Source organism: Choloepus didactylus, chromosome 11, assembly GCF_015220235.1.
Source record: "Choloepus didactylus isolate mChoDid1 chromosome 11, mChoDid1.pri, whole genome shotgun sequence".
Taxonomy (NCBI): Eukaryota; Metazoa; Chordata; class Mammalia; order Pilosa; family Megalonychidae; genus Choloepus; species Choloepus didactylus.
The window spans coordinates 7,078,487-7,100,966 of NC_051317.1; positions in this window are offsets into that span (position 1 = coordinate 7,078,487).

Here is a 22,480-nt window from a genome sequence, read left to right on the forward strand (position 1 = left end):
TTTTTAGGACTTTACAGAAATAAATGTAACTTACCTTTAAATTATGGAGGACCTTGAGAAGGGGAGTCTCTCACATTAGAGCAAAGGCAAAGTGAGGAAAGTATTACCAGGCTCCAAGTTTGTAAAGCAAGAAATATTGATAAATAAATTGTCATTTATGTTGCTGGAGTTAAAGGAAAAAATAATTTTCTCTAGCAAATGTTTGTTGGAAATATCATCTAGGGGCTTTTATGTAGCTTATTAAATATACACATTCAGTTTCAGAAAGACTTGTTTTAATTTGCATGTTATATTTCACATTAATACATTATTGGAGGTAACTGGGCAAGTTACTTAAAGGATTTGTGACTCAGTTTCCCTCTCTGTAAAATGAGGAAAACAGTAATACCAACGTTAGAGGGTTGATGTAATTAAATAGGTTAATATCTGTAAAGAGTTAAGAATAGTTCCTGATCCTTAGTAAATGCAACATAAGTGGTGGTTACTATTGTTATGTTGTTGTTATTTACAAGAGTTATTTCTGGAGCCAGAGGAGACAATTAAAATCTGGGTCCCACTAGTTACTAGCTCTGTGATAGTAAGCAAAAGATTTAACTATTCTAGGTCTCTGTAAAATGAGCACATATCTAGTAGCTTCCTCAGGCTGGGTAGACGAGGTTATATACGAGAAGCCCTTACACCTGTGCCTGGTACAGACTAAGTTTTGCTATTTATAGTAATAGTGGAAATATTTGTAAGTGCGCATTCTTTGTCACATTAAAATAAGTAAATTAATCTATCCAAGTGGCTGTTGTGCTTTCTAAACTTTTGACTTCATGAATGCCACTAAAATTAGCTATCTGTTCCCTAAGAACATACCAGACAAAGCCTTATCATTTTAAATGGTTCTTTCTCAGGATTTCATGAAATTATTTGAAACGAATTATTTTATAGGAATGGCTGCAAATATTCTAACTCAAATTTAAGGTAAAATGTAATTGGTTTGTAGGGATGATGCAAGTGGCAACATACTCTTCCTTATGGACTCCTCCAGCAAGGCTGTAGTTCAAATTTCCCAGCTGATGAGGTAAAAACCAAAAACCAAAAACCGAAAAGCGAGAGGATAGCTTGTCAGGAAAGAAAAAAAAAAAAAAAAAAAGACCTACACTGTGAAGTCCATCACATCGCCCTTTTTCTTTCCTTATTAATTCCCTGGTCCTTATTGCATTGTTTGACTTAGTAAATATCTCTACTGGCAAAAATGTATCCAGTCCTCACTACCATTCTTTAGAGGCTTGTGCAGTTCTTAAGGCATAAGCCAAGTAGTTTTCACTAGATGAGAAGCCAGCGGGAAACTTTCACCTGCTCTGCAGGTGAGCAACACTTTTCAGTAAATCTCAATGAATTCAGTGCAACTGCTCTTTTGTTTCAGGGTTTGATGTTACAGGTAGAGAAGATATTTCACTCCTGTGAGTACTACAGGTCGGACTACCTCGTTCAAACAGAAGCATATTACCAAAGATTTAAAAGAAAAGGATGAAAGAGGAAATATGACTATACACAGAAGGAAAAAAAATGTGCTTTATTTGGTTTTTATATAGATAGAATATTAGCTACTTAAATCAGACCTATGGAGATATGACTAAGTCTGTTTCTGTACTCCCATGTCATTCACTTTCTTTGAGATTAAGCCAGTGGTGTTCCCATGGAGATATTTCACACTGTTCACTTAGGGTTCCTTTTCTAATTAATGATTAATGTCATCTCCTAATTACGAGAGTAGCAGGTTCAATAACATAAAGCATAGCCAGAAATTTTGAATTCCCGTGGCCTTCTTTTCTGGCTATTGCTAATTCATGAGGCTAACATGCAATTTGACCATACATTTCCCTCATCTATAACAGAGAACAAAATTCTAAAACAAAGAAGGGGAATTCTGAAAAGGAAAACCTCAGGCTATATATGGGTGGTCTCTGTGCCAGATGCAGCCTACAGAGGTATCTTGGCTGGCAAAAAGTTTTAAAAATGTTTTGAGTTATTACATTAATATTTAAGGGTTATTAAGGAATAGTGATTTGGATTTTAGTTTCTCTTGAAAAACTTGAAAATCTGGCAGCATTAGATCAGAACATCTGCATGGCAACAATTGGCTAAGTAGCTGCTTGCTGCTTGCTGCTGTCTTTAGCTGGGGCTCTTGCTTTCCTGTTTACCAGAGACCCCATAGTGTTTTCTTGTCTTACGCATCTCACCTCAGCTATTTACGGTACTTAAACGGCGTCTGAAGTCTTTGATTTTATGACCCCCTAACTCCAGTTATCACAAACTGAAACCCTTCACCATTAAGTCAACTATAACACGAATAAACAAAAATAATTGTGTGGGCATAAATTATCTACTCATCCCTAAATTAATTACCATGCCAAGGCTTCCATGATGAAGCCTAACAATTCCCACACTCACCCCAAGTTTCAGGGTATCGTCAAGCTACCTGAACCATATGGCGTGAGAGTCGTTTCCCAGAGGAAAACTGGGGAGCTGTTACCAGAAGGCAAATTTATGGAGGATAGCTAGGCAAAAACACCTCATGTCCTCTAAGTTACAACCAGACTGCGGAGGATCTGGAGCCCTTTACTGTAGCAATCAGCCAAATATATTTTCGTTCATATCTGTCAAGTTCCTTTGTAAAACTGGAGCCTCTAGAAAGCATACATGTTGAAAAGTGTCTGGTAGTTAACAATCCAGGGCAGTGTAATGCATTTGCAAATACCAGTTAGACAAACTCTTCAAAGAAACATAAAATTGATAAAAATCCATGAAGTAATTAGTTGACAGTGGAAAAAAGATCAATCTATCAATAGGTTCATTGTTCATACACTTGAACAATTTGTTCTAATGTTTGGATTCATTAGTTAAGGCATTTTTTCTCTTACTAACACAGCCGTTATGATCACTTCATATAAAACTATCTTGCATTATTTCCAAGTAACTTCTAAGTGGCTTTTAAAATTTTTCATTGACTTTATTCTTGGGTGCTTCATTTTAATTTTAGCTTAATATATTTTCCATGATTATATGAAATGTACATAATAGTTTATTTTTTAAGTAACATTTTTAAGGTGTAAAGTAAACAGACAAAATGTCATGTGTATGTATTCTGCGTGATTCTTCCACCTAGGCGATATGCGTTTGGGTTCATCCAGCCATAGTTTCTTATTTCTTGGCAATTTCTTTCTAATCAGATTCTTGGATTTTGACTTTCTTTTATGGTTATTTTATTTTTGGAGTGTTTATTCTATTTGGTAACATTCTGCTGTTTAGTTGTATATATTGACATATTTAACTTCCGTTAAAATTTTCAAACACTTTGAGGTGAATATATTATAAATATTAGAGAGGAAATCACTTACCTCCAATTTACATAGCTCACATACACTTGTTTAACTCTAAGGTAAGTTTGTATTTATAGCATTGCAATATGAAATCCAAGTTTTATAAATTTCAAAGTGGGTGCCACTACATAAGGAAAAAAGTTGGACATTTTACAAGGAAAATAGCATGTATATATTTCAAGAGAAATTTTTCATATCTGATTTTCATAGAATCATTTATGTCATTTGATATTTATGAATACCAAATCTCATCATTTGTAATATAATATGAAAGCAAAATGTTGTATAACAAGATATTAGGTCTAAAAATTTGCAATTATTAAGGAAATTCAGAGTTTACAAACAGTTTCTACTAAGTCCTGATCTAATTCTTATTTAATAGAGAGTGAAATACCTAATACATGGCTATAAGTTTTTTAGAGGCAAATAGGACTCAAATTAGCAAGTGATTTATATTATTCCATTATCCCAAAACATCCAAATACTGTCTTGAGTTGCTTACCCAGAGAAGGATATTACTGAGACAAGTTTTTCAGAAGAATCAATGAAAACAATATTTTAGAATATAGTAAAAAGAAAATTAAGGACCCTGCATGTGTTTAAGTGAATTAAATTCAAGCTTTGCTACTTCCAAAATGCTGTAGAATACAGTCACTTCAACTTCAATAATACATACTATAATGCTAAGAATCTTTATGTGCATTTTAGTTATTCAGTAGATAAGTGTTGAATGAAAGAATGCGTGGGTCACAATGGTATTTTTTTTTTTTTTTTTTGCATTGTTTGTTGTTGGTGTTGTTATTGTTTTTCTTATTTTAGAGGAGAGTACTGTGCCAAAGTAGAATAATTTAAAATGTGGATAAGTCAAAGTACAACTCTTAAATAGGCAGGAACTGTCTGAATCAACTATTTTGAAAATCCAGAGTCCTGTAGAACACTGTACAGCATCCAGGGATGAGCAGGAGTAAGAGGCTGGTAAATTATGGAAATTATAGAAATTTTAACCCCAGTGTGGTAGTTACCAGTGCTCAGCCCCCACTCAACTGGCAAGAAGAGTGGCATCCCGCCCCTGCTGGAGCTTGCTGGTACAAGAAAAGGACATAAAAACCCACTTCCCCAAGATCTGGGCTGGATGGATTGCTGGTCTCTGCTTTTGATTAGCTACTTCAGATTGCTGGGGGCACAGCTCTGAAGGTGGCCCTTGGTCCAATCAGCCCTGGACAAAGGTAGCAGAAGGGAATTAAAGACAGGAGGCCTCATCAGAACTGCAGAGGACAGTTGAAGGGCTACACTGACCAGGCAGGGGCCAATTCAAGAAAATGTAGCTTTGGGGAGCCCTGGAAGAAGCTCCTGGTGTTTTCCTGACCCTTCCTTCAGCCCCTCCCCAGGGCAATTTGGAACCATCTCTAGCTGGGAAAGAATGACTTGGAACATTCCTCTCCAGCCTGTTCTCACTCCCAAATTTCGCCCTTTAGGCAAAAGCATCAAGATGATTTCCATGAGACAAGGAAAGCAGTTTAAGAAACAATTGAGGTGGACAGCCTGGGGTAAAGGCTTACCTACTTTAAATCCTGCAGTTAAAGACCCAGGAGAGGGAGAAGATCTATTTCTAGGGAAGTAGAGGGGGCATTTCAATTCCTGTAAACAGAGAACTTCTCAAGCCACTAGCAAGTACAATCCCAGGACAAGACACAGGCCAAGAAAAGGTGTACTTTGCATTCACCTTAGGCTGAACTTCCTGATAGAAGAGCTGAACTCTGACAGAAAGCACCAGCCAATGCAAAGCCAATTTATAAAGATGGTAAAAGTGTTTTTTTGCTTAGATTTGCTTGATTTTATCGGCTCCTGACACCCAAGAAAATCTCTGTCATATCAGCTGTTTTACAAAGATGTCAAAAAACAGACATCTCAGGGAAAAAAATCTCAGAGTTAACATTTTAAAATATTAAAAGGCATAGCGTGCAATGAAAGATTAAAACACAAACAAAGAAACAGGAAATAATGCCCATCCAAAGGAAGAGGATAAAAACCCAGAAAACATCAATGAAGAAGACCAGACTGTGGCACACCAGACAAAGGATTAAAAAAAAAAAAAAAAAAAAAAAAAAAAAGGTCTTCATATAATCAAGGAGATGAAGGAAAATACAGAGAAGGAACTAAAGGGTATCAGGAAAACAGTAAATGAACAACATGAGAATCTCAATAAAGAGACAAAGATTTTAGAAGGAACCAAACAGAACTACTGGAGTTGAAGACTATAATGACTATAATGAAAAATTCCCAGGAGAGTTTCAAGAGCAGATTAGAGCCGGCAGAAGAAAGAATCAGTAAACTCAAAGACAAGACAATTGAACTGAGTCAGACTGAGGAGCAAAGAGACAAAAAGAATTAAAACAAAAATAGCTTAAGAGAACTCTGGGACACCAGAGTACTAACATATGAATTATGAGGCTCTCAGGAGAAGAAAGAAAAAGGGGCAGAAGAAATAATCAAAGAAATAATGACAGAAAACTTTCAAATTGTTGCAAAAGATATGAATATGGAAATGCAAAAAGCCCAGATAATATCAAATAAGATAAAGTTGAAGAAATATATGCCTTATCACATATTTATCAAACTGTTGAATGCAAAGGACAAGGAGAGAGTTCTGAAAGCTATAAGGGAGTCCCAAATAGATTTAGTGCCAATTTCTCATCAGAAACCATGGAGTTAAGAAAGCAGTGGGCTGAAATACTTAAGTGCTGAGAGAAAACAACTGCCAACCAACAATATTATATTTGTGAGACTTTATTTCAAAAATGAGGGGAGATGAAGGCATCCTCAGATTTAAAAAAAAAAAAAGGGAGGTCTTCATCACTAGACCTGACCTAAAAAAGCAATGCTAATTTGAAGTTAAGTTGGAATCAAATCAAATATGATGGTTACATATTTAGCATGTTAGATTTTAACCCCATGGTAGCCACAAGAAAAATAGATGAAAATTATATCCAGATAGAAATAAGAAGAGACTCAAAATGGTACAATACATAAAAGCAAATAAATATGAAAGTAGGCATTAACTTTCATTAATTGAGGCCCCAAAACCCTGTAAGACTTACAAAGCCTATCTAGCAAAATGGCAGAAGAAAGTCCTGCATTATCAGTAGTGACTTTAAATGTAAATGGATTACTCCACAGTGAAAAGGCAGACATTGGCAGAATAGACTTAAAAAAAAAAAAAAAAGGCTATTCAACTCACTATATGTTATTTACAAGAGACTCACCTTAAATTCAAAGATAAGTAGCCTGAAAGAAAAAGTTGGAAAAAAATATATACCATGAAAGTAGTAACCAAAAGAGAGATGGGGTAGTTACGCTAATATCAGATACAATAGACTTGAAATCAAAAACTGCTACAAGGGACAAAGATGGTCATTACGTACTGATGAAGCAGTCAATTCAACAAGATGATGTAAGAAATATAAACATAATCACCTAACTGCAGTACCCCTAAATATATGAAGCAAATACAAACAGAATTGAGGAAGAAATAGTTTTATACTAATAGTAGAAGGCTTTAATACAACACTTTTAAAATGGATAGACTAACAGAAAATAAAAAAGCAAATAGAAGACTTGAATGAAACTTGAAAGCAACTACACCTAAAAGACATACATAGAACACTTCCCCCAACAGCAGCAGAATACATATTCTTTTTTAGCACACATGGGTCATTCTTCAGGAAAGACTATATCTTATGTTACAAAACAAGTTTCAATAAATTCAAATATATTAAAATCATACAGTGCCTCTTCCCTTTCCTCAATGGAATGAAGCTAGAAATTAATATGAAGGGAAGAATGGAAAATTCACAAATATGTGGAAACTAAACAACATATACTTAAATACTATGAAATATTGTATACCAACAAATTAAGGAGCTTAGATTAAACAGACAAATTCCCAGAAAGACACAATTACCTACCCTGACTCAATAAGTAAAACATTTCAATAAATCAATTACAAATAAAAAGATTGAAACAATAATAAAAAACCTCCCAACAAAGAAAAGCTCAGAAATATATGGCATCACAGGGGAATTCCCCAAACATTCCAAGAAGAATTAATATGAATCCTACTCAAACTGTTCCAAAAAATTGAAGAGGAGGGAACACTCTCTAATTCTCTGAGGCCAACTTAACCCTCCTAACAAAGCCAGGTAAAGATACCACAAGAAAATAAAACTACAGATCAATATCTCTCATGAATATAGATGCAAAAATCCTCAATAAAAGACTAGCAAACTGAATGCAACAGTGCATTGAAAGAATTATAACCTATGATCAGGTGAGATTTATCCAAGCCATATAAGGGTGGTTCAACATAAGAAAATCAAATAATCTAATAGACCACATTAACACAATGAAAGAAAAAAAAAAACACGTGTTCATCACAATTGATGTAGAAAAGGCATTTTACAAAATCAAGCACTCTTTCTTGATGAAAACACTTAGAAAACTAGAAAGAGAAGGAGACTTCCTCAACACAACAAAGGGCATACATGAAAAACCCACAGTTAACATCATACTAAATGGTAAAATGCTAAAAGCTTTCCCTCTGAGATCAGGGACAAGAAAAGGATGCCTACTTATCACTGTTATTCAACATTTTACTGGAAGTTCTAGCCAGAGAAATTAGATAAGAATAAGAAATCAAAGTCATACAAATTGGAAAGGAAGACTATAACTTCCTTTTTTTAGCATGACCCTATATACAGAAAATCCTGAAAAACCCACAACAAAGCTCTTAGAGCTAATAAATGATTCAGGAATGTGGCAGAATAAAAAATCAAAACCCCAAATCAGTAGTGTTTCTATACATTAGTAATGAATAGTTGGAAGAAGGAATTGAGGGGAAAAAAAAAACCATTTAAAATAGCTTGAAAAGAATCAAATATCTAGGAATGAATCTAACAAAGGATGGAAAGGACTTATACACAGAAAACTACAAAAAGATAGCTGAAATTAATCAAAGAAGACCAAAATAAATAGAAGGGATTCCATGTTCATGGGTTGAAAACTAAATACTGTTAAGATATAAATTATACCTGAAGCAATTTACAGATTCAAGGCAATCCTGATCAAAATTCCAACAACCTTCTTTGCAGAAATGGAAAAGCCAATCATCCAATCTATATGGAAGTGCAATGGGCCCTGAATAGTTAAAGCCATCTTGATAAAGAAAAACAATATTGGAAGACTCAATTTCTCAATCTTAGAGGTTATTACAAAGCCACTGTAACAAAACAGCACAGTACCAGCACAAGGATAAGCATATAGACCAATGGAATAGAATGGAGGGTGCAGAAATCAACCTTCACATTTATGGCCAACTGATTTTTGACATGGTGACAAAAACCACTCTATTGGTAATGAATAGTCTCTTCCATAAATGATACTGAGAAAAGTGGATCTCCTTTCACAAAAGAAAAAAAGGGGACACCTACCTTACACCATATACAAAAAAGCAACTCAAAATGGATCAAAAAATTAAATGTAAGAGTCAGAAATGTTAAACTCCTATAATAATATTAGGGAAGCCTCTTCAGGACTTTGTGTTAGGCAATGGTTTCTCTGACTTTATACTCAAAGCACAGCAAGAAAAGAAAAAAAAAAGGAGAAATGGGACCTGATCAAAATTAAAAACTTTTGTGCCTCAAAGGACTTTATCATGAAAGTAAAACCACAACCAACACATTGACAGAAAACATTTGGAAATCACATATCCAATAAGGGTTTAATATCCAAAATATATAAAGAAATTCTTCAACTCAACAACAGAAAGACAAAGAACTCAATTTTAAAAATGGTCAAAAGTCTTGAAAAGACATTTCTCCAAAGAATATATAAATTATCACAAAGATCATGAGAAGATGTTCAACGTCATTAGCCATTAGGGAAATGTAAATCACAACCACAATGAGATACTATTTCACACTCACTAGAATGGTTACTATTAAAAATACGGAATATTACAAGTGTTGGAGAGGATGTGGAGAAACAGGAACACTCATTCTTTGTTTGTGGGAATGTAAAATGGGGCAGCCACTGAGGAAGACAGTTTGTATAGAAGAAAGCTTAGTATAGAGTCACCATATAAATGGGCAATCCCACTACTAGCCATATACATCAAAGAATCAAAAGCAGAGACTCAAACAGATATTTTCACTCTGACATTAAAAGCGGCATTATTTGCAACTGCCAAAAGATGGAAGCAACACAAGTGTCCATCAACTGATCAATGGATAAATAAAATATGAGATATATATATATATATATATATATATATATACATATATACACAATAGAATATTATTCAGCCCTATAAAGGAATGAAGTTCTGACATATGTGACAACATGGATGAACTTTGAAGACATCATGTTGAGTGAAATAAGCCAGACACAAAAGGACAAATATTGTATGATATTACTGATATGAAATAATTAGAATAAGCAAACTCAGAGTCAGAATCTAAAATATAGGTTATCAGGGGATGGGATGGGGATAGGGAATAGGAAGTTAAGGTTTGAAATGTACAGAGTTTCTATTTGGGAGATGGAAAAATTTTGTTAATGGATGGTGATGATGGTAGCTCAGCATTGTGAACATAATTAACAGTAATGAATCATATATTTGAATGTAGTTCAAACGGGAAATTTTAGGCTATATATATTTTACTAGAATAAAAAATTTTAAAATCCATGAAACTGCACAATACAAACAGTGAACCCTATGTTAAACCATGGACTATGATTAATAGTACAATTATAAAAATGTGCTTTTATCAATTGTAATAAATGTACCACACCAATGCAATATGTTAATAACAGGGTGCTAAATGGGAACCCTGTATTTTATGCATGAGTTTTCTGTAAACCCACAGCTTCTCTAACAAAAAAAAAAAAAATAAAAAGGTAATATCTTGAATTTTTTGCTGCTGAATATTTATATAAACTTCTCTAGAAGTTTTAAAGGTACAGGTGAGCTATCAAACTTTATTGGACATAATTGTTTACAGAGATCTCACAAAAATGTGGATTCCCATGTTTCATACTTGCAGATCGTAATTCCAAAGGAATAGTCTATTAGGAGTAAGAATCTGTGTTTTAAACAAATAACCCACATGGTTTTTTAACTATGAGCATTTCTCAGGCATAGAATAAACATTGTACCTATCCACAAATTATTATATATTTAGACAATAACTGTTTTTCACCCTGGCTCCATCCCCCTTCCCATCCATGTGCATTAAATTACATTTAATGTTATATACTTAGCTTTAATCGATGGGAGTAATATAGGAATTGGCCATTCAAAGTACTACATATATTCTTTAATACAAATGGTGAAGATACTGCAAAATATTGTATTTTAACCAAAACATTTAAAAATACCTATTGCTTCTGGAATGGCCAAAAGAAAATGGAATGTTCAGGTATAATAAATATATTAACAATTATCATTACTGCATTTTTCCTTCTGTTCATCATGGTAACTGGTTTTCTCTCTCTTTCAATAATGGATGCATACCAGAATCTCTAGGAAAGTAGTTTTAAAACCCACAGACCTAATCCCTCTACTCTAAAGGAAACTTATTGGAGGTGTCCTCATATTAATTCTGAATGTATTTCCTAGGTATTTCAGTTTTATGCCCTTCTCCCTATTCAACAAAAGTGGGAACCACAGCTATAGACAGTGAGAAAGGTCACTCTCAGATTGCAGATTAATAAAAAAGTATTACCCTGTACTCAACCTTTTTGTCCACCAGATCCACAGGCATTTGCAATCAAACAAATTTCAAATTCTTCTCCAACAGCATCGTTCAGTAAATTTTTGCCATATTTTTAAAACAGATTTTTCAAAAGGACATGCATGGAGGAGAGTACTGTAAGTAACTAATCAAAATTTCTCCCTGTTTTGATTGTTTACTTTCTCAATCTCTCTCTTTCTCTCTCTGGCCACACCGCCACCCCCACCCTCTCTTCCACCCCCTTTCCTCTTCCTTCTGGCTCATTGAAATCTCCCTTTCATCTTAAGGCATTCAACCCCTCCCTCTATCCTGACAAACCATTGTTATATATAGTAATTGAGCTCTCAGAATGGCATCCAATCCTCAGAAGAACAAAAGTTGCTTTTCTTCAGAACTTCCTTTTTTAGAAATAAAGAACAAGTTACTTTTCTTTTCTGTTACTTCAGAAAAATGGAGTCAAGTAAAACTTAGGCCTGACTTGAATGTAGTGGAATCATTTATGTTAGTATATTTAAAATTTGCAGCAATCAAGAGAAGAAAGTTGTTAAAAGGTGATTAGGAAAATTGAGACAGAGAAAACGAAGTTCCCACATGTTGTTAAGTACTCATCACTCTCTTGGAGCCACAATAATGAGTGGAGATTGTCTGATAAGGGACTTGCTGTTTGGGTCTTACCTTGATCCCAAATGCTTCTATGAAGCTGATCAACCCAGTATCTGCATTCGTTGAGCTATTGGAATTATTGGAGCTTTTTTGAGGACAAAACTGGTATTATGATCACTTATAAATTTTCACTAAAAACAAAAAATAAAATAAAGAACAACACCTGTTTAATCTTGATTGGAGAATTTGCTGAAACCCTTAATACCTCAACTACCAGTTTTAATGACAGAACATGCCACATTTCTCCTTCCTTTGGACTTGGTTCAACACAGGTACTTTTAAATACCAACGATTCTCTCAATACCTCAATTCTCAGGACAATAACAATGCCTGAGTCCTGTAGCCTTTTTTTTTTTTTTCCCCCAAAATAAATAAGGTACAGGCACTACCAAGATGAAGACATAAGGCAAACAAGTCTATAAAATGTGAATACATACCATTTTAAAAAAAAGGTTTATTTCAAATGCATTACTTTAGCTAGAGTAACCAAGCATTAAGTGAATACTGCATATGTTTAGGCATAAGCACTCATTTTATTATGCTAGGTCATCTGCTTTGAAATGACAATCCAAGTTCGAGTATTTTGCCCCTCAAGTCTTCATTCAGAGTATTTTCCAGTGGTGTCACAAGCAGATAAATACACCTAATTACTAGATTGCACATCCTGATGTATGTTTACTTGACTATGCAAACAACCCACCAAATGTACAATTTTCTCTTCTTAAAAAACATAGTAATTTAAATGCAAAAGATATGTTAATCAGCATTATCATTGAGATTTTTCATATGTCAAGTTAGGATGCTTGGAATTATCATTTTGCTGTCAGCAATAAAGCAGCTTACTCTGGAAATCCATATGGAAACATCTCAACAAACTCAATAAAATGAAACTCATAGGCCCCTGTCAGACTGGGCTTTTACGTAATAATAATTTAGTAAGTATAAACTGTTTCCAGCAAGGTTAGAGAAAGGGAAAAGACATGCTATAATAACAAAGAAAGGAGTCTATACAACATTAAGGAGACCAAAATTTGAAATAAAGGGAATAAATATAAATTACTGTACACATTTTTTTGAAGTAGAGGTAGTCATTGCAATACAAAAATTTGAAGCTGAGTTGTTTTAATCATATTAGGAGTATGGGGACTCAACCAGCAGAAAGGTGCTCTATTAGCATCTCCTCCAGTAATTGCTATTTTAATTGGTTGAAATAACTATAATGCCCTCAGGCCAGTAATAAAACCGTATAGGTAGGCAGCTTTTTTCCCTTTAGGAAAGAGACCCACTAAGAAAGCTTATACTTTGAACTGAAAAAAAAAAAAGAAAGAAAGAAAGAAAGAAAGAAAGAAAAAAAAAAAAAGAAAAAGCATTGCTACTTATTTTCATCGATGTAAAATGGCCTAAAAACACTTCTCCATCCTTCCACCCATTATCCTTTCACATATCATATTTCTGTTTTATTTTATTTTCAGATGAAAAGCTTCATTTGGGGGCTACTTTCTAACTAGGCATTTACACAACTTACCTCCAAATCTCCACCCTGTCTCCAAACTTTTCTACCAGTCTTGAGAAATCTTAGGGTTTGTTATTTTGATACTGAACAGAAGCAGGGTTCTCTGCCCCATGTGCATAACAGCCAATCTATGACACCCAGGTTTCAAAGACAGAAAGAGTTTATTGCAAAGTGTGGAGATCAATGGACTCTTGGCTTAAAAAAATCTGTCTCTCTGAGTCCGAGTTTAGAGTTTTTTATGGATTCAAACAAGAGGAGATGGAGTTGTTACCATCTGGAAATGGAGCTAGGCTAGAACTAAGCTAGAATCACCACTACAATAACAAGTCAATGGCTAGCTGTGGGCTGACTCAATTTCCTTCACTAACATTAGGGGGTTGTCTTTCTGATTATAAGACTCTGAAGTTGTAAAACAGGAGAATGGGGTACAAGGCAGGGCCAGCCATGAGGTTTTTACAGCTTGCAATTGAGTGGATTTCAGTAATTTCAAGTGGCTATTCTACAACATATTAGAAAGTAAGAAAAAGGCATCTATATAATGATTCAGTAATCATAATCATTTGTTAATTCTTAATTCTAGGTTACAATTTCATTACAAATCCTAATTAATAAATAAAGTGATTACTTGTAAACCTATAAACATAAATCCTTCAAAATTACAATCATTTCATTTCTGACATAATCAACTGTGTACTTTCTATGAACTGTTAAGTAAAATAAAATGCTTACCCACACTGTGCATTGCCAGGAGAACACCCTTTTCAGAGGAAGCTTTTCCAGAGAACAAAAACAATTGACCTATGGGCCTTTTCCAGAGAAAAGAGAACATACCCTACAAAGGGTTGCTGATAAGCAACACCCCTTGATAAAACTAGTTTCAGCCCAGTAGAATTTATCAAAATGGACAAGCATGCCACACTAATCAATGTATATTTGCTCTCTACAACACACCAACTTCCCCGTATAAAATGGAAACTTCATGTTAGCCAATCAGAACATTTCCTCACTTGCTTCCACGTTTGCTCCCTATAAGTTTTCCCTTTCTATCCCCTCTGTGGATCTCCCTTCTATGTTCTGAATGTAATACTGCTGGATTATGAATCACTCAGTAAAGCTGTGAGATCCTAAACTACATGAAAAGGTTATCAGTACAGAACAATGCACCAGTGGTATCAGGTTTAAGAGGGGAAAATACAGTTCCCCTCAAATTGAAAATTAAAGCAATGATATGCTTGCAGCATTTTTTATCTGGGTAGAAACAGCAGAAATATCATTTAAGAAATTTAATTCTTTTATTAGGATACAGGCTGAATTTCAGTTTGGGGTGGTGGAGATGAAGAAAGACCACTTAGCTCAGAAAAGAGAGCTTGCAAGCTTGAACAAAGCTCAAGTTGTAATGGACTCTGAAAGGACTTTTTATCCAAAAGTCTTGATTTGAAAATGGAAACAATAACATAGATGACTAATTATATAATTGAGATAAAAAAGGTAAGGAAGGGATCAAAAATTAATGTTAGTGGTATATAGCCTAGGGGAATGAGAGAACAGCAAAACTGAAAGGAAAAGAAAAATAAAGTGAAGGATAATTGGTTCACACTGTGCTTACCAATGGGAAACTTGTGTTTGTTTAATATTTATAGATCTACATTATGAGATATTTGGGGCTGAGAATATGAGAAAACATTAGAAGAGAGACACAGATGTAGATTGTTTCCTCACGATTCCAATGGACTAAAGAGAGGGCACTGTCCCCTCCGAAGATATGATACAAAGACTATGGCGAAAATATAGTATACACATATTGGTTCAGCATATCATCTATTATAAAACCATATAAGTTATAGTAATAGATTAAATATTCAAGTATGATGGTAATGTTGGTAAATAGTTCTGCAATCCTTAGCACCTTGGCTGATACTTTGAAACACTGTGAAGGTCTAAAATGTTTCCGCCAACTTTTGCAAGATCCTAACACCCCATTGCTCCTCCCAGTTCCTCTTTATTAAAGTGAAATTATCCACCCAGCAACTGTTAAACCATGACCTGAACCTTGCTTGGCCTGCATCCTATCCCATGATTAATACAACCCAAGTTTGCCTCCGAAAATTTGAACAATGAAGTATTCTCAGAACAAAACTGAACTCTGATCTTCCCAAATCAATCCTCTACAATCTTTCAGCTATTTGTTCTCCTGAGAGCGCTCATCTTAGACTGTTGCCATTTTGCAACTTTTTAACAAAGCCTTGAGTTAATGATTCAATTGGTGTCTCTCTTTCCACACTCCTTATGGCAAGTTTACCTTAGAAGGTTCTACATTCTGAGAGTTTTGTATCACATTCAATTTCATCTGCATCTCAATTCCCATAGACTCTCAGAGATCTCTAACTCTGCTGGAGATTGGCAAACTTACCAAGAAACATCCCAGAAGTGAAAATAACAAACCACTTACGTATGAGGGGATCTTAGAAACAGACTCTTAGAAATAAGTACCACTAACCCGGGGTGGTTTTTCCTGAAAGCCTACAAAGAACAAAGAAACAAAGAGCCTAACCTGCCATACTGAATCCATCTCCCTGTTGTGGATGATGAGACAGAAGTAACTGATATTATTTACAAGCATTCACTCACACCAAAAATACTTCTGCATCCTTTTTCACAAACTCAGTGGCCTATTTGTAGAAAAACAGAGTCTTCATGTCCATAGAGATTCAGGTGGCTAGATGCATGGAGATTTATCAAAATGGCTGCCGCCAGAGAACGTCCTTAAAAGCTGCCTTCTTTAGAATAAACGTTAAGTTTCCCCTGTGGAATTCTCAATGAAGAGACAATATAGAAATGACTGAATCATCTTCTCAGTTAGATTATTCCAATTTAGAGAGACTTTAGTAAGATATGTCCAATTTTGAAAGTTAATTTTATTTTTACATTTTAGACAGAAGAGAAAAATAAAAATCTCTTTTCTCTGAAGGGCATTTGTAAAACTATCTTAAAGAAAATATAGGTTGAGGGACTTACCTGTAATAAAGAACAGGTTTTCTGATGATGGGAACCACGACAAGGATTTCCTGCGGTCTGAGGCTTCTTAAAGGGTTTGTTACTTATACCTTCACCTCTGTCCTTAATTGCAGTGTTCTAAGGACCTAAAAAGGGGGAAAGAGACATTTTTGAAAAGACCACTGAATTGTAGCAAAGTTATGTTTTTCTTACTTCAGTTGTTGTGCACTTAAATATAAAACCGAAACATCCTGTTATAGCAGTCAATTTGCTGAACATGTGGAAAGGGTAGAAAGACTAAGACACATCCAAGTTTCAAGAATCACTTTTACAAAGGGTGTTGCAGTATTTTGTTTGTGTAAAGTGGCTGCAGAGGTGAAAGAAACCTGGGCAATGTTACTATTCAATACATATTTATTGAGCGCCCTCTATGTGAAGTCACAATTATAAAGACAATAGTCGTGAATTATGCCTTTCCAGAGTTTACAGTTCGAACTCAATGTGATGATAGGCAATATGCATGATTATGATGGAAGTTTCATATTCCCCAAATTTGGAAGGAAACAAAAGGGTCAGTGAAATATTCCCAATAGATAAGATATCCAAGCAGAGAGCTAAGGAAGTGTATTGGTTTGCCAAGTTAAGATACTTGAGCCATAAGTTCAGAGAGGTATGTACCATGAAGGGGAAAGAGCAAGAGCCTAAAGGTGCAAGAAAGAGGTAAGGCTGGGGAGATGAAGAGACAAATCTCATCTGAACTTCTATGCCTTGTTCAAGAGAAAGGACTTGACCCAATAAACCCAATTAGATTTTGAGCAATGAAAGGAGCAAGGGCTTTGGAAGCTAGCAACTGAGATTTTAATCCTGGCTCTACATCTCACTAGCTGTGGGAACTTTAGAAAATTATTTAGCCTCTTTAAGCCTCATTTCTCAGTCTATAAAATGGAGACAACAATACCTGACTTGCAAGGTAATTGTGAGAGAATAAATATTCCTGGCATAATTCACATCTTATCTTTTTCCAGAAAACTTACCCCATCTGTCTGATTCAACTTGTATTCTTTCTCATCCTTAACATTTGAGCCTTTGATTATACTCTGTGTATTGTATCCAATTTTCTTCTAAACCTCACTTCTCTTGAATTGAGTGTTAAAGAACTAGAATTGCAGCATACTTCCCACAGTGCCTAGTAGAGTGTCAGGTTCCCCAAGGCCTTAAGAAAGTCTTACAGAATTACTTTAACAAACTTACTTTTAACTCATTAATAAAAGTTTCTCTTTAGTTAATTTTAAAGTGTCTCAATTTAATGTGCTTTGGACCAAAATCAAATGAATATATGCAACATATGTAATTTTTTTCATTTTTTTAAGAAACCAGCTTTTATTTTTTAAAGACGGCACAAAGAAGCAAGTATTTCTTTGGATTTGGATAAGCTGGGATGCTGATAAGATGGCTGTTTGCAAATGGACTAGTTTGTGTCCACAGACTATTATATTTAGGCACCCATATAAATATGCATGTACATATGTATGCACATATATATTTCTTTTTTTTTTCTTTCTTTTTTTTCTCTCTTTCTCTTGCTTTCTTTCTTCTTTTCTATCTTTTGGAACTATGCTGGAAAAAAACTATATATGTTTAGGAATTTTTAATACATTTAATACATTTGCAAAATGCATTTTTATCTAATGAACATATGCAATAGACAATTTAACAAAATAGCAAAGATTGGTATGTATCAGGCAATAAGATCTATTTGATCAAAAGTTCTGAAACAAAGTCATTCAAATACCAACCTTCTCATTGGTTTGAAAAGTGGATTTTCATGATCCCCAGTTTCCCTGGCAGAGATGGACAGAAGGAGAGGTCATGTTTTAAATGCAGAAGCATGGTGAGAACACTATAGATTTCAGTACTCTTACAGAGGGTGTACACTAGTCACCACATGGCTCTGCTTCCCTCTCTGACAGCTTCAGAACCCATATCCAATTATCTTTTGCCTTAAATACTAGACAAAAGGAATTGTTAGGGATGAGATGCTGCAGGTAGTGGGAGAAAGTGGATAGAGTTTTACTCACAGCAAGTAGAACCACTGAGCCTATAGGTAGGTTTTCTTCTTATACATGAACTTTGCGCTCTAGATTTAAGCTACTCTGCCATTAATTTGATTAGTCTAGCTATGTGCATTTCAGCACCTGCTTGGTGGTCTAGAGAAAGTATGATAAATGAACTGAATGATATTTATGCTGAATAGAACTGAAAATATTTCAGATCTGGCCAATAAATTTATAGTTAATCATCAGTTCTTATAAATCCCTAGTATATGACAATACATAGAAATTATACCATATTCTTTTGTACCTGTAAGCCACCATCATATTATGCTCAATTTTAAATGCTATTATTAATCACTTGTTAGGTTGCAGTAATATGTTATAGAATACAAATGGAAAAAAAGAAAATCTCTGCTTATCAGTCTAAAAATCCCCAAAGAAATAATTTAGTCAAGCAATGATACCTGATTTCTAAATAATTACTTACTTTTTATGGTTTTAGGTATCAGTTTATCATTCTTGTACCATTATACATACAGTATATTTCATTATGTGCTTCCAATTTGGTAAGGGAAATGATTCTTCAACTGGAGCTCTTTTACTGAAGATGAGAGGTACTGTATTTGACTACCTAGAGCCTGCCTTCTGTTAACAGATGACCTCAATTACCTGTTGGAGACCACAGTTCCTTCATTTGGCTACCATTTTGGTGGGACATTATTTGAAGTGTCAGTCATTGGCTAACAAAGAGGTGGCAAATGACACAAATTAGGTCAACCAAAGTCTCTCTAAGGAATTTGAGTCCTGAGTAAAGTGAATGAAAGATAGAAAACAGTTGGAATTTATTCATTCCAACAATGGAACCATGATGATTCTCTTCATTTTTTCTAAATCCCTGGATCACAAAAGCTAGCCTATTTCTGTCTTTTCAGAATCCTAGTTGTTCTACTTCTCCATCCATTTTGTGAGCTGCCACCATATATTTCAAATAGTTTCATTTCTGTTTATTTTTTGCTTAAGTTAGCATAGAATGTTTTTAATGCCTGTAAGCCAAGAATCCTAACCTACATAAAAAGAACCAATATCAAAGCTGATAGAGATAAAGCAGGTACTAAAGGAACCTTATTATATGGCAAAAGTTGAATTTCCATTAGGTGTGTGCCAGTTTGAAGATATTATGTCTCCCAGAAAAAGCCATGTATTTTGATACAATTTTGTGGGGCCGATGTTTTAGTGATTAGATTGGAATCCTTTGACTATTTCCATGGAGATGTAACCCACCCAACTGTAGGTGATAACTCTGATGAGATAATTTCCATGGAGGCATGGCCCCACCCATTCAGGGTGGGTCTTGATTACTGGAGCAGTATATAAGCTCAGACAGAAGAAGCGAGCTTGCCACAGCCAAGAGGGACTCTTTGAAGAATGCACAGGAGCTATAGATGAGAGAAAGTTTGAGGACGGCTGTTGAAATCAGACTTTTGCTCCAGAGAAGCTAAGAAAGGAAAAACACTCCAAGAGCAACTAAGAGGAACTGCAGCCTAGAGAGGAATGTCCTGGGAGAAAGCCATTTTGAAACCAGAACTTTGGAGCAGACGCCAGCCATGTGCCTTCCCAGCTAACAGATGTTTTCTGGACACCATTGGCCATCCTCCTAGTGAAGGTACCCAATTGCTGATGTGTTACTTTGGACACTTTATGGCATTAAGACTGTAATTGTGTAACCAAATAAACCCCCTTTTATAAAAGCCAATCCATCTCTGGTGTTTTGCATTCTGGTGGCATTAGCAAACTGGAACAGGGTGTAACAACCAAAACATTATGGAGGGCTAGATAGGAGGGAGGGTGCATATTTACTTAAAAACAAAAGAGGTTTTATGGAGGAAATAAAAGAATAAATAGAATTTTCAGAGGAAATGAGGAGGATAGAAGCTTCTCTTGAGAGGAGGGGGAACATCAGCAAAGGGACAGGAGAAAAGTCCAGGATATCACCAAGGGGTAGGAACAATCCCATTTCACACAGGGGGAACATAGAAGTGGGAGAAAAGTTGGAAAAATATAGTTTGTTCATTTTTAAATAAATGTTTACTGTGGTTCTATGCAGTCATGGTGAGTAACATGTTCTCTGCCTTCAGGAAACTTGCATTCCCCTGGGGGAGAGAGACAAGTGGCTAACAAAAAACTCTCAAACAAACAAATAAAATTTCTGGCAAATACAGTAAATTCTTTAGAGGAAACAAGGGGCTATGATACAGAGAATAATGGCATGGATGGGAGGGGTGAGGGATGGTTGGAGGAAGGTGGTGACATATTAGCTAAGCAGTGAATCAGTAGAAAAGTGGGAAGATGGAGCATTCTAGACAAAGGGAACAGAAAATGCAAATGTCCGAGAGAAGAACCTCACCTGTTCTTGGAACTGGCTGCACAGCCAGGTGACCAAGGGAGAGGATAATCTGTGGTAATGTTGGAAAAGGCAGGGGTCTGAGCCTGTAGGTCTCTTAGGCCTCAGAAAGGGGTTTGGATTTTATTCTGAAAGTATGGGGAAGCTGTTTATAGTTTATGAACTTCATAGCCATAAAGAGGGAGATGGGCCAATTAGCCTTCAATAATGAATTTGATTTAGGTGTTGATGAAATGGGAAGAATCAACAAGGACATATCATTTCAGATATAATTGGAAAGTATTAAATAAGAGGCTGAGGTAATTTTTTCATTCATTACATAACTGAAAACCATTGAAAATATTTGTTGCGCTGACAACAACCTTCCACAATGACCTTATTCCTAATACATATTTCCACTTCTAACCCACTATAGGGTTTATGCTCCCTAACATGTAATTTAATATTTCATTACATTCTGAGCAGTACTGTATGTTTTACATGACATTTGTTTCCCATCTAGATCGAAACATCTTGAGAGCAGAAACCAAACCATGCCATATTCTTCTGTGTCTTTCACATTACCTACCTTCATACTAATAGAACTATAACTTAGTAATAGTAATAAATATTTATTTAATGCTTCCCACATTCTAGGCACTGTGCTAAAGGCTTTACAAGCACAATTTCATTTCATCCTCATGAAGAAGGCCCAGTTATTAATTTAGAGATGAGAAAACCCAAATTTGCCAAGAATAAACTACTTGTTCACTAATTACTAATTGATTAATTGACTTATAGTGTTTTCAAGAAGAAAAAACAAGTCTCTAGTCAGATAGGATACTGGTCAAGGGGATGTGATAGAATATATTTCAATTACCCTTTCATGAAATTATACTACTTCCTGGTTCCTCCTGGGAATCAACCATGAATCTCTTCATTTTGATAGACTCCACATATTTCTTTTTGCAGCTGCATGTTCCGGTTATACCTGATAATATATATCATTTAAATAGAAGGGCTCATTTAATGAAGATCCCATGACACACCACCTCCCATATGCTCACTTACATTTAATTTAAATTTAATAATTAAATTAAATTAAATTTAATTTAATTTAAAACTATATTTTTCCTGCCACTAAACCAAAAACATCAGAGTGCAGATTCCACAATAGATGTGACTGGTTCATTTTGCCTAGATTGTAAGCATTTCTAACATCTAAATACCCATACAGAAATACCTATCAAATAATGATTGTGACACAGATTATGATTGTGGACCAATTATCTCAACAGAAAAAGTTAAAAAGATAAAGGAGACAGCAATATGAAAGGGGGAAAAATAACAATACAACACTGATGGGAATTAGAAGGAAAAATAAAGACTGTCAAAGAAAATTTCTGTTGGGCTCACCACAGGAAGACACGAAAGGGAAACAAAAACAAAAATAATTTAAATTCTACCCTGAGGCATTCAAACATTTTTAAAAAGGAGGAATTGTAATTGGGTAAATATGTTCTACATGTTTGCTTAAACTATTTCTCTCCTTAAAATAAAACTACTGTGAAGACATACTTGACATTTGCTCACAATCCATTTTCCAAAACCAAAGTTTAAATTTTGTAAACAGGCAATTTCAGTTTGTATTCTGGTTCACATTTTGATCATAAATAAATATGTTTCTTCCCTCACCCCTAGGAAGAAAGCATTTATAT